This window comes from Mobula birostris, chromosome 3 (genome assembly GCF_030028105.1).
Source record: "Mobula birostris isolate sMobBir1 chromosome 3, sMobBir1.hap1, whole genome shotgun sequence".
In the NCBI taxonomy this organism is placed as follows: domain Eukaryota; kingdom Metazoa; phylum Chordata; class Chondrichthyes; order Myliobatiformes; family Myliobatidae; genus Mobula; species Mobula birostris.
In genome coordinates, this window is record NC_092372.1 from 138,689,833 (window position 1) to 138,704,051 (window position 14,219).

Consider the following 14,219-nt stretch of genomic DNA (forward strand, 5'->3'; position numbering starts at 1 on the left):
TGTACACTGTAAAATTCTGTTGTTATATATTATAAAGTATATAAAACAATTTTACTAATTATCACCTTAAAATAAGTAAGATGCAATGTATTAATATTTTGCTCTCTAATAAGATCATGAAAATCTACTTCAATTTTTGTGATACTGAGACACACTGAAGTCTCTTAAATCTGCATTGAAACTTTTGTTATCTTGGGAGTTGACAAGTTTCATTAATGTTGAAGACAAATAGTGAATAACGTTCTTGTATGAATTATGCGCTGTGCAGTTTGTTATGATACCCTGTGTTCCCAGCAGGATGGGATGTACAAGCTGATAAATCTTACCCTTACAGAAACATTACAAGATTGCAGTCAGCCTGAGGCAAGATTACCAGACACATCTGTTTCCTAATTCACAAACAACAGTATTATATCTTAAACGTCTGACTTTCTCTTCAACCGTAGAGACTCTTTCCTGTAAATTATAAACAAAACTACAATGAACAATTGTATTGTTTCTGAACTATATTTCATTGAAAAAGAGGTATAGTTTTAATATGTTGCTAGCAGAGTCCAGTGAAGAAAAAAATGTTAACAGAATTTTTGTGTTTATATTGGGATATAATGTTAAATTAAACACAATAAAGTGTTTCACAGTATTCGAGTGGGAGTTTGGCAGCAGTAGAATAAAAACAGTGGACGTGATTGAAGGCTTGAAGGATGAGGTTTTGGGGATATTTTACTTAATTGTGAGAAAAATGGGAGCTCTAAAGGGTTCGGCCTAGTCTCTTAAAGGGTTTACTGCATATGAGTTTGCAGAAGACTAGCAGCAGAAGAATGCAACAGTGCACTGACATGTAAAGTTGGAAAACCTTGTCAAGATAGGGTAGATGATGCTGTGGAAGGAATTATAAAAATCCTTCTGTATTCAGTGTGTTCAAACACAAGCAGTAAATGGTGAAACACATGGGAAAAGTAAGTGGCTGAGGCAGTCTGGGGTAGGATATGGGTGGTGGTCGTAGATGAGCTAAAGTTTACATGCACAGTGGAGCAAGGAAGGTCAACAAGCAAAATTGAGGTCAAGAAATAATGGAGTCCATGGGGTAAAATGGGAATTGGCTTTATTAAAAATGTTGTGTAGGGGTTTGAAAGCTCAGTAAAGCAATCATCCAAAACCTCAGGACTGGACAAAGGTAATGTCATCCTGAATAAATAGCAGGGAAAGTCAGTGGAGTTGGAGGTTGTGGAGTCAGAATCTTTGAAAGGACTGCACATCTTTGGGCTGACTGATTTGACGCGACTCTCAGATCATACTATGTTTCCAGGTTCAAGCTACCTGAGAAATTGTAGAGTTTATCTAAAGGGTGACATGCATGGTGCTTCTACCTGCAGCAAATATAAAATGTTAATCAAATGGAAAGATCTTGGTCTGTCATCTTTCCCTCCTCCCTGCCCAAAAGATCACTGAAGGTCAAAGCACAGGTGAATGAGGTGGTGACAAAGGTATACTGAGTGCTAACCTCCATTGGCATGGATGTCACATCATAAAATGGTGCCAATTTCGGAAAGGTGCCCCAAAGATACAGATCATCTGGCCAACATTCTGATCCTGTCTGCCGAGAGGTTCTATGAGGGGCAAGGAATGAAGTCCTCATCATTCAGAAAAGCTATAGTTTTTTTGCTTCCAGTGATCCAAGAAATAGAAAGAATGAAATAAAATCTGCAGAACTTTCTCTCCTCTATAAATATTGTTGGTGGAGAGTAATAGATTTCTACAGTAACATATTAAGCTTGGGTACATTGTCTTGGGAATATTCCATAACATTTCCCACACAAAACAACTTACTATTTCAATCTGACATTTCCATTCTTTCTCTCCAAGAGACAGTGATATTGTGTTGGATTTCCACCAATGACCAATAGCTAGTGAAACAGATTAATATGCATTACAAACGAACTGAGTGCAAAACAAAGATCCAGATGGGAGGCAAATGGCATCATAGCAAAAATGGAAATTAAAAAAAAATTAAACTCTCAGAGAACAGCACTGTTCATGAAAATAACTTTAGTTTCTATGCAAGTCTGTTGCATCTGTTAACTCTCAACAAGTGACATAGCCAAATATTCTGCAAAACTGAGAGAATCAGAAAAAGTCTGGATATTCTACTTAGTCCTTGATCATTCTGCTGGCTTTCTCTTTGAACTTTGATTGGATGGCAAGAGAAGTGTGAAAAATAACTATTTGTGTGAACAGTTGCATTCCCATATGTGCATCAGTAATATTTTTACAGAAATAGATGTTAATTAATGTGCGGCATTAACACATTACAGAAATGTAGGTGATTCTTGTAGTGATCACTTCTCTAACAAGGATTGGCCATTCATTTTAAATTGTATCCTGTTCTGATTATTGTCATTATTATTAGGGTGTCCCAGAAATATGTCTACAATGATCACAAACAATTCAACATACCCACGTTTCATTTTATTGAAAATTAAGTTTGCAAAGTTATTGCCATTTATGAGTGTTTTTTTTCCCCCTTCACTGGATATGTTGGTCATTGGCTAGCACGGCAGATCATATTCCCTGAAGGACATTTGTTAGCTAGATAAGTTTCAACTAAAATACACGGTTGTGTCACAGCCATGGATCTGGCAATGCAGCAGATACGGCAACTGTGCTCGTGAATATGCATATGTCAGCTAATTATTATTTCATTGTGATGGTATTAAACTCCCATCACAGCGCTTGTCAAGACTTGAGCAAAGCACAGCAATGTTTCACTGCCTGCTTGCATTCGGTGTTGCCTGAGAAATTGGACTGTTGAGTTAACTCATCCTGAAGACTAGTGGTATTAATTTTATATTTAGTTATTCCTTTCAGCAGCAGTGTTGTGTTGGCTTCATTTTCCATTTGAGAGTTTTAGTTAATGGCCCTGTTTGGCCTGGTGTTTATTGTTTTCCTTTCCCCCTAACTCTGTTCGCATTAGAGTCTGTGAACTATCGACCTGCTTCAGAGTCCCTCATTCCGCGTTTGGGCCATATCCAAACGTAGTGACAGCAAGTCTCAATCACACAAAGAATGGAGTTAAATACCATCACAATGAAATCATAATTAGCTAACATGTACGCACTCATGAGTGCAATTGCTGTATCTGCTGCGCTGCTGAATCTGTGGCTGTGACAGGTTGCCCTTGTCGATAGTGATGTTTTTTTTCCCAGTTTCATGAATAGAATTAAATCTCTAGCTGACATTTTGTGATTTGAAGACTTTGATGATTGTTTCCTTTGGGACATGCAGGACACCTGTTTATCAAACTTAATGATCACAGTACAGCAGCACATTCTTGCTTCTTTGAGAAATCATCTCCACCACTAGTCAAAGTTTAAACCCCATCAAGCATACAAACCTGCGCATTGTGCTTCCAATCTGACCAGTTGCTAGTTGTATTTCTCCCTATATTTTATTCCTATATTGTCATATGTTCACCCCTCTCTTCCATTCATTGCTTCCATTCTGAACTTTTCTTTCCTAATTTGATAATCCTTAAATTAAAAATATTTAGCAGAAGTCCAAAGATACCCCACAGTTGCTGGTGTTTGACTGTGGTCATCCAATATTGAGGCAAGCTTTAGTAATATGGGCGAAAATGTCTTCTTGCCATATAAAGAAGTGACTGTACACTTATGGTAAGGTAAGCACAATATTTGATTGCATTGTTTGGAGCTTCCACAGAAGTACTTCAGCTGGAAAAATGGGCTGAAAATGGCAGATGGAATTTAATGGAGACAAGTATGAGGTTTTGCATTTGCATTTTGGTAGAACCAACCAGGGTAGGCCTTACACAGTGAAAGGTAGGGCACTGAGAACTGCAGTAGAACAAAGGAATCTGGGATTACGGGTCCATAATTCAGAATCAGAATCAGGTTTATTATCTCCTTCATGTGACGTGAAATTTGTTAACTTAGCAGCAGCAGTTCAATGCAATACATAATCTAGCAGACGGAGAGAAAAAATAATATTAAATAAAATAAAATAAAACATAATAAATAAACAAGTAAATCAATTACATATATTGAATAGATTTTTTTAAATGTGCAAAAACAGAAATACTATGTATTTAAAAAAAGTGAGGTAGTGTCCAAAGCTTCAATGTGCATTTAGGAATTGAATGGCAGAGGGGAAGAAGCTGTTCCTGAATCACTGAGTGTGTGCCTTCAGGCTTCTGTATCTCCCACTTGATGGTAACAGTGAGAAAAGGGCATGCCCTGGGTGCTGGGCATCCCTAATAATGGACACTGCTTTTCTGAGACACCGGTCCCTGAAGATATCCTAGGTACTTTGTTGACTAGTGCACAAGATGGAGCTGAATAGATTTACAACCTTCTGCAGCTTCTTTCAGTTCTGTGCAGTAGCCCCTCCATACCAGTTGCAAGTGTTATCACAGGTAGATAGGATCGTAAAGAAACCTTTTGGCATACTGGACTTCATAAATCAATTTATTGAATATAGGAGATGGGAAGTTATGTTGAAACTGAATAATATATTGGCCTAATTTGGAGTATAGTGTGCAATCTTGGTTACCTACTTCCAGGAAAGATGTAAACAATGTTGAAAGAATACAGAGAAAATTTACAAGGACATTGCTGGCTCTGGAGAACCTGAGTTATAAGGAAAGATTGAATAGGTTGGGATTTTATTTCTTAGGATTTAGAAGATTGAGAGGAGATTTGATAGAGGTGTACAAAAGCATGAGGGGTACAGTTAGGGTAAACGGAAGCAGGCTTTTTCCACTGAGGTTGGATGGGACTATAACCAGAGATCAGGGATTAAGGGTAAAAGGTGACCAGTTTAAGGGGAACATGAGAGGAAACTTCTTCACTCAGAGGGTTGTGAGAGTGTGGAATGAGATGCCAGCACACGTGGTGCATGCAAGCTTGATTTCAATGTTTAAAAGAAGTTTGGATAGTTACATGGATGGCAGGAGTATGGAGGGCTATGGTCCTGGTGCAGGTCAGGTTGATGGAGCAGGCAGTTTAAATGGTTTTGGCATTGGCTAGATGGGCCAAGGAGCCTGCTTATGTGCTGTACTTCTCTATGACTATTTCTCTACTTAAATCACAAAAGGTTATGCCAAGGTCCTGATGACTTGACTTGTTTAATTTGCAGTATTCTTCAAAATGTTCTTGACCGGAAGACATCATGTACATCTAGCATCTGGTGATAATGGAAGTTGTTACAAGGATTACCCCTTAATAATAATGGTCAGTTAGGCTCAGAGAGAATCTGTATTTACTGTCAAGTGCCTTTTTGTCTCAAACTAAAAAGCACTTGAACTTACACAACCGAATATCTGTGTACCGATCTATTGAGTTTCCAACCCTCCATGAACAGTCAAAAATATAGAAAAGATCATACCCAGCAAAGTAGTCCATACTGTGATTTGGGGTCCTCCATGTCCACGATGCCTGGTCTCCAAAGAATTGTTGCTATTTTGCATTTGAAGCTTCTTACTTTTAATCACTTCTTATCAGTTTAAATGTTCCATTTCAACCTTGTTGGCTTTAGGTCATCTGACTTACCTATGTCACCTTTTTATTGGCCCTGGTCCAAGCTAGCATCCATTTATTGCCCTCTTTCACAAGTGACAACTGATAATTTATTGCTTTTACTTGTAAGTCAGTTACCAAACCCAGCAGCCAGCACAAATCATTTGGGGAAGACGGAGACCACACATTCACAAACATGAAAGTTATATCATACCAAAGAACACCTGACAAATAACTTCTTATTTGGACATGATCTCTAGTCCAACAGATTACCTGGTGCATCATTGTTTCTACTTTAAACACTGATTCAGCCAAGTTCACAAGATGGAAGATACAGAGCAGCTTCACAAAATGGCAGTCTCCATTGCTTCATACTCATGGCAAGAAAAAAGTCAATTGGTCTGTCTACTTCCACTACCCTTGGTTCACTCAAATTCACTGATTTGTAGACTGTGGTTCTTTCTGGCCAACAAAGATATCTTCAGCTGCACTGTAATGAGACTCTAAGAGACACAACACTTACCACATCCAAAGTGATAATGGTCAACTGTCATCTCTAACTTGGCTCAACCCAATGCTGTACTGAAGAATTGCACCACAGAGTGACACAAACTAACCCTTCTTTCACTTGCCTCATGATGATTTGTCAATTTCCTGTCATTTTGGCTAAAACAGCCATTGAATGGTCTGATGTGTCTGCTTTTAATGCCTGCGCTTTGTCCTTCCTTTGTCTCAGAGTCATAGCTGTTGTGACCTTAAGCAACCTTCTTAACCACTCATTGCACACTAATTTTGGTGTCATCCACAAACTTACTAATTCAGACACTTGTTATCTCATCCAAATCATTAATATGCCCTGTTACATTCTTTCGTTTGGCTGTATTCATGGGTATTCATGTATAGGTATAATTGAATGACAAGTAAACTTGAACTTTAACTTGAAAGAAAACTCTGCAGTACACTACTGGACACAGGTCTCCAGCCTGAAAACAAAACCCTCCATCACCACCCTCAGACTCTTTCCACCAAGCCAGTCTTGTATCCAGTTGACTAGCTCACCTTGGATTGCGTGTAATCTCATATCCTGGACCATGCTACCATTTGGGATCTTGACAAAGTCCTAGGATACACTTGCTTGGGCCACAGTGATGAAGCCAGCTTTACATGCTTCAAGGTTGCATATGCAGGTTTTCAGTATATCATCATGCACCTCCTTGAACTCACTGGATTCCACAACCACCTTCCCAGTATATACAGCTTGGTATCAGCTCATCCCTCTGCAATTAGACCTTGGACTTCCTGACTAATAGACCCCAATCAGTTGAGTTAGACAACCTCTCCTCCTCCACTGTCACCCTGAACACTGGCATGCCTCAAGGCTGTGTGCTGAGCCCTCTTCTGTACTCCCTTTTCACCTATGACTACGTTCCCATACATGGTTCTAACTCCATAATCAAGTTCGTGGACGACACCATGGTGGTTGGCCTGATCAGAGGGGATGACAAGAAGGCCGACAGGGACGAGGTCCAGCACCTGGCTGCATGGTGTGCTGACAACAACCTGCCCCTTAACACCCAGAAGACCAAGGAAATCATTGTGGACTTCAGGCATGCTAGGAACCACACTCACGTCCCCATCTACAATAATGGAACTGTAGTGGAGTGTGTATCAAGCTTCAAATTCCTTGGTATCCACATTTCCGAGGACCTCACCTGGTCCCTAAGCTCCTCCATCCTGATCAAAAAGGCGCAATAGCGCCTTTATTTCCTGTGGAGCATTAAGAAAGCTTACCTCTGTCCCAGGATACTGACGGACTTTTACCGCTGTACCATTGAGAGCATACTCACCAACTGCATCTCAGTGTGGTTTGGCAATTGCCCCATATCGGACCGCAAAGCACTCCAGCGTGTGGTGAAAACTGGCCAGCGGATTATCGGCGCCCAATTGCCCACCATTGAGAACATCTACCATAAATGCTGCCTAGGCAGGGTGAAAAACATTATCAAGGATGCATCTCACCCTAACCATGGACTTTTTACTCTCCTCCCATCTGGTAGGCGCTACAAGAGCCTCCGCTCCCGCACCAGCAGGCACAGGAAGAGCTTCTTCCCCGAGATTGTGACCCTGCTGAACCTCACATCACAGCACTAAGCAGTACTGCCTCAGTACTTCTATATTTGTGTGCTGTAGCACTTACTTTTTATTCGCAGTTATCTTGTAAATAACACTTTCCTTTGCATTTCTGATCAAATGCTAACTGCATTTCATTGGCTTTGTATCTGTACTCGGCACAATGACAAAGTTGAATCTAATCTAATGAGCAATATTCTTTTTAAGACCTTTCCCATATGTAGAGCATGATAATGATCTTTAAAATACCTTCATCACTTTACCTGTAAGTAGCCTTTCCCAGTCAATGTTTGCAAGTTCTTGTCTAATGCCTAATGCCACCATATTAGCCTCGGCCCAATTTAGGACTTTGACCTATCACTTTCATAACTGTTTTAAAACCATAATAGAATTATGGTTGCTACTGACACTGACATATTAGCCACTCGCCCTACCTCATTTCTCAAGAGAAGTCAGAGTGTTACCCCCTCCCCTCACATCAGCCCACCTACTTATTACTTTAAAAAAAATTCTGGACACCCTTAATGAATATTGCGCCATCAAATCCCTTAGCAATATAGGAGTCCTAATCAATATGAAGGATATTTAAATTGTCTACTATTACAGCCTATTATTCCTGCACCTATCTGCAATTTCACTGCATACCTGCTAGTTATAGAAAGGAATCTAGTATAAAGACATCAAAATGATAATCCCTTTCTTATTTCTAAGTTATACCTATATTGCCTCATTGGACCAAAGATATCCTAAGTATTGCTGTGATGGGATCGCTAATCAAAAACACAACTCCTCCAACTTTCCCACCTCTATCATGACTAAAATCTGACCCTTTCATTATGTGTCTTTCCTCATCCACGTTCTTCAAACACTGGCAAATTTCTACAGATGTACCGTGGTCCAGTATTGGTGGGTAGGGGTACTGCACAGGATCAAAATAAGCTGCAGAGAGTTGTAAACTTGGAGCTTACAACTTGATGGAGTTGTAAGCTCCATTATGGACACTCACTTCTGTAGTATCCAGGACATCTTCAAGGAGCGTTGCTTCAAAAAGGCAGTGTCAATCATTAAGGACCTCCATCACCCAGGTCATGTCTTGTTCTCATTACTACCATCAGGAAGGAGGTACAGAAATCTGAAGGCACACGCTCGGTGATTCAGAAACAGCTTCTTCCCCTCTGCCATCCGATTTCTGAATGGACATTGAACCCATGAACACTACCTCACTACTTTTTTTATTTCTATTTTCCACTTATTTAACTATACTTACTGTAATTCATAGATTTTATTCTATTATTATTATTATGCATTGCATTGAACTGCTGCTGCAAAGACAACAAATTTCACAACATATGCTGGTGATATTAAACCTGATTCTGATTCTGATCCTTCCGAATAGACTCTGAAAATAAAATGTTCAGATATTCTCAAAATTCGGCTTTGTACTTCACAAATACAAAATACACCTTTACCTCTGTTAACTTTTTATTAAATTTCAGACTGGACATTTTCCTTTTTACTGATATACCCTTCTCTCTACCGTGCACTGTGACTTCAGTGTGTATAATCAGATGGATGCAATACAATAGTTTGCTGAGGTTATTTGAAAAACAACAAAATATCATTCTCCCCACAAAAGCTGGTTATATATAAATTTGTTGATTTGCAGCACTAGTACAGTGCAGACATAAGAAAAACAATAAATAAGTTGTGCAAAGAAGAAAGTTGTGAACCATTTAGAAAATTGATAGTGGAGGGAAGAAGTTTCTGAATCAGTGAGTGTGGAATTTCAGGGTCCTGTACCTCCTTCTCAATGGTAGTAATGAGAAGAGGGCATGTTCCAGATGGCCAGAGTCCTTAGTGATAGATGACACCTTTTTGGCGCACCAGCTCTTGAGGTGTTCTCAATAGTTGGCAGTGATTTTCCCTTAGTGGAGCTGCTTGAGTTCACAACTTTCTGCAGCCCATTGTGATCCTGTGCATTCCATATCAGTTTGTGATGGAACCAGTCAGATTGCTCTCCACTGTACAACTACAGAAATTTGTAAGAGTCTTTGGTGACATACCAATTCACTTCAAACTCCTAATGTTGAAGAGCCACATATTCATAATTGCATCAACACTTTGGGCCCAGGATTGATCCACTGAGATGTTGAAACCCAGGAACTTGAAGCTGCTCACCCTTTCCGTTTCCGACCCCTCAATGAGGACTAGATTGTAATCTACTGAATTCTCTTTCCTGAAGCCCACAATCTTGCTGATGTTGAGTGCAAGGTTGTTGTTGTGACACTACTCACCAGGTGATTTATCTTACTTTTGTATACCTCTGAGATTTTATTGACAATGACGGTATCATTGGAAAGTTTATAGATACTGTTTGAGGGGTGCCTAGCCACATCATCATGAGTGTAAAGGGAGTAGAGCAGGGGCTAAGGATACATACTTGAAGTACAATAAAAGCAGATCTTGATTTAACCAGAGCTTTCTCCAACCTCAACTGAACATGAATGTTTCTAAAAGCAGGGAAGTTCTTCCAGTGATCAGGGAATTCTTCAAACGACCAGGTTAACATCTACCATTGAGTCAGAAATACTGAAGTAGATTAATAGTCTGAAGCAAGATCACATAAACATTACTGATGTCTATTTGATTTTATTTAAATAGTGACTGGAGTTTAGAATTGCTTCATTGGCTGCATTTTGGGTCATTCTAAGGGGCACTATTTCAGTCCAACTTCCCTTTGGAAGGGATGTAGCTCTTCTGTAACAGGAGTCCTGCAAAGTTTAATTAATGCATTATGATATAGCTTTAAGTTACTGGTAGATAACTGAAACATTTCATAAGTAAATTATGCATTGCTTATTCATAAAATTAAATTTTGAAAATCTTCATTCTTCCTTTTAAATATAGAAGCTTTGTTTTATTCAAAATCGTGAGAGGTAAAGTGGTTAACATCAGTTGAATTTCAGAATGGAGGAGACTAAAAAATTGGCCACAACTATGCTATACCAACTTGTTTGCAAAACCCAAGGCTTTAATTCAGAAACCTATTCATATCTTAGCAAACCTTCCCTCATTGCACTTTTGGAAGTTTTCCAATTGTTTATACTGCCACAGCTTTATCCACTGCAGTCTCTAACCCCTAAAAAATCATGATATGAATTTTAATACAACACAATTATAGCTAACATGGCTCATGTTGGAAATCCTTATGACAATGATGATAGTATAACAAACAGAGGTTTTCTAATCTTTCTTGGTTATAGAAAGTGAAAGGTGCACTCAGCAGAAGACTGACTAAACTTTCAGACATGCTGTGAGAGAAATCTCAACCTCCCTGTTCAAACATCAAAATGCACATGGTAAAAATAATCTCCAAAGAAACAAATTAACATCCTGCTCCCCAGTGCCTTCTCCTTGCATCAAAGCTTCAATGCAAACAGAGAAAATAGAATGTGGGTGCTGTTTTTACTTCAGTAATGTTGGATCCCACAGTGTAGCCTCTGAGTGTATAATGGAAAGTAAATCAGCTTAAACTCTTTAGAGGGATGAAGGGGATTTGAACTGGTGATAAAAGTTGTATTTAATTACTCCCTTCAGTTTATACACGCTGAAGCAATTAGTGAGATTTACAGTACGTGTAATTAATATAATCTCTAAGACTGATGGAAGTTATATCTTATACGGGAGATGCCGTATTGGCACCTAAGTCCTTTTGCAGGAATAAATTAAAATTCAGATAGTTTAGAAGGATTGATCTTTTTTTTTCAGATGACCTACCATTGAAGTACTAAGGGCTAGAAATTCATTTTCACAGAGCTGGGGAAAACTTAACACTACAGTTGGTTACGAAAATAGTTTAACCCACAGTGAGATAATTTCTGTCAATTATCTCAAACTTTTATCACATATCAGGAAATTGCCATTTTCAATTAAGTAGTATGAATATTTCAATTCAACTTTTGTGAAACTCCCCTAAATGATGTTAAGATTAGTGTTACACATATTATTCATCTGCATTAGGATTATCATTAGTGTGGGCACGTGGCCAAGTGGTTAAGGCATTGGACTAGCTACCTGAAGGTCGTGAGTTCGAGCCCCAGCCAAGGGAACGTGTTGTATCCTTGAGCAAGGCACTTAATCACACATTGCTCTGCGACGACATGGGTGCCAAACTGTATGGGTCCTAATGCCCTTCCCTTGGACAACAAGCCGATTAGGCAGCAGATAAATGATGGACGGGATGGACAGAGCCACTTCGGCAGATCTTTCCTAACCTGCTTAAGCAGGTCAGTCAGTCAACCGTTTGAGCCAAGCCACTGGCAAAGAAGGGGGAGATATGCCAGAATAAAATGGTGGGGGTGGAGATTAAGGACATGAGTTGAGAGTTAGGGGGCAAAAGTTTAGGGGTAACATGAGGGGGAACTTCTTTACTTAGAGAGTGGTAGCTGTGTGGAACGAGCTTCCAGCAGAAGTAGTTGGGGCAGGTTCGATGTCATCATTTAAAGTTAAATTGGATAGATATATGGACAGGAAAGGAATGGAGGGTTATGGGCTGAGTGCAGGTCAGTGGGACTAGGTGAGAGTAAGAGTTTGGCACAGACTAGAAGGGCCGAGATGGCCTGTTTCAGTGCTGTAATTGTTATATGGTTATATTGGTGTCATGGAGAGGGGAGACTTGCAGCATGGGCAACTGCTGGTCTTCCATACAACCTTGCCCAGGCCTGCTCCCTGGAGAGTGAAGACTTTCCAGGCACAGATCCATGGTCTCGCAAGACTAGCGGATACCTTTTAGGGTTATTAACCTGAAACATGACAACTGTTATCTACAACATTAAAGCTTGGTTTCATTGATCCTTTCCCCTTGGACGTATACCATTTACACAATTGCACTGTCTTTTAAAATCTGACCATCTCTGGGACGTCAAATGCAACTTCACAGGTATGGCTTGATGGATGTGGGTAGTAAAAGCCAATGTCACTTTCAGCTTTCCAGCTAATCTCTGCAACATTTCATGGCATTCTATCCAAACTTTATTCTGAAGGAGAGGAGACTTCATCCACTTTTCCCTCCTCCCATGGAAATAGACTAAACAGATATATGAGCAATTTACCTGCTCTGCTAACAAATGTAGGCATTTAGAGACCACCCTAAGGTCTTCACATGGAATTCCTACTAGGTGTACATGGCTAAATAAAAGAGGTTATGCAGTTGCTGGAAATCCTGAGTAACACGCACAAAATGTTGGAGGAACACAGCAGGTCAGGCAGCATCTATGGAAAAGAATAAAGAGTCACTGTTTCATGTCAAGATCCTTCTCAGGACAAGCATACATGCCTGTAACCTTGAAACTTCTATAGCTTCCCCTTGTATAAGAACACTGTGGTTGCTATCTTTCAGCTTGTCCAGGTCTTTCCGATTCCTTGGATGCATTCTTCTAGCTCTCTCCGTTCATCAATGGCAACTGTTTCTTGTCTTGTGGGTTCACGTTTTTAAGAATAGGCTTCAGACCTTGTACAGATCTATATGCTGACCATGATGAGGACACACAACACCTCAGCAGTGATAGCTGAAACTGATACTATCATTTACCCTAGGATGTATGTCAACTCTTTTGTATATGTCATATTTGAAGTTCTTGCTTCTAAAGCTACTTTCAGAATCAGTATATTAGAGTGACCCACAGTGTTGTTTTTCCATCAAGAAAAGGACAGATAATACGTTCTACAGGTTTTGAGATCTAGGTAAACTAGAAGAGAATGCATGTTTAGAAACATCATTAGAACACAGAATAGTACAGCACAGTACAGGTCCTTCGGCCCACATTGTTGTGCCAACCCTCAAACCCTGCCTCCCATATAACCCCCCACCTTAAATTTCTCCATATACCTGTCTAGTAGTCTCTTAAATTTCACTAGTGTACCTGCCTCCACCACTGACTCAGGCAGTGCATTCCACGCACCAACCACTCAGAGTGAAAAAAAAACCTTTCTCTAATATCCCCCTTGAACTTCCCACCCCTTACCTTAAAGCCATGTCCTCTTGATTTGAGCAGTGGTGCCCTTGGGAAGAGGCGCTGGCTGTCCACTCTATCTATTCCTCTTAATATCTTGTATACCTCTATCATGTCTCCTCTCATCCTCCTTCTCTCCAAAGAGTAAAGCCCTAGCTCCCTTAATTAATCTCTGATCATAATGCATACTCTCTAAACCAGGTAGTATCCTGGTAAATCTCCTCTGTACCCTTTCCAATACTTCCACATCCTTCCTATAGTGAGGCAGCCAGAACTGGACACACTACTCCAAGTGTGGCCTAACCAGAGTTTAATAGAGCTGCATCATTACCTCATGACTCTTAAACGCTATCCCTCAACTTACGAAAGCTAATACCCCATGAGCTTTCTTAATCACCCTATCCACCTGTGAGGCAACTTTCAGGGATATGTGCACATGTACCCCCAGATCCCTGTGCTCCTCCATGCTACTAAGTATCCTGCCATTTACTTTGTACTCTGCCTTGGAGTTTGTCCTTCCAAAGTGTACCACCTCACACTTCTCCAG

The 14,219-nt window shown here is 39.9% G+C and overlaps 1 protein-coding gene across 3 annotated transcripts in view; it reads left to right on the plus strand.

Annotated features, from left to right (window-relative positions):
• dgkb (diacylglycerol kinase, beta) overlaps positions 1-14,219 on the plus strand; it is a 738,504-nt gene that overhangs the window by 338,208 nt on the left and 386,077 nt on the right. The window lies entirely within an intron of this gene.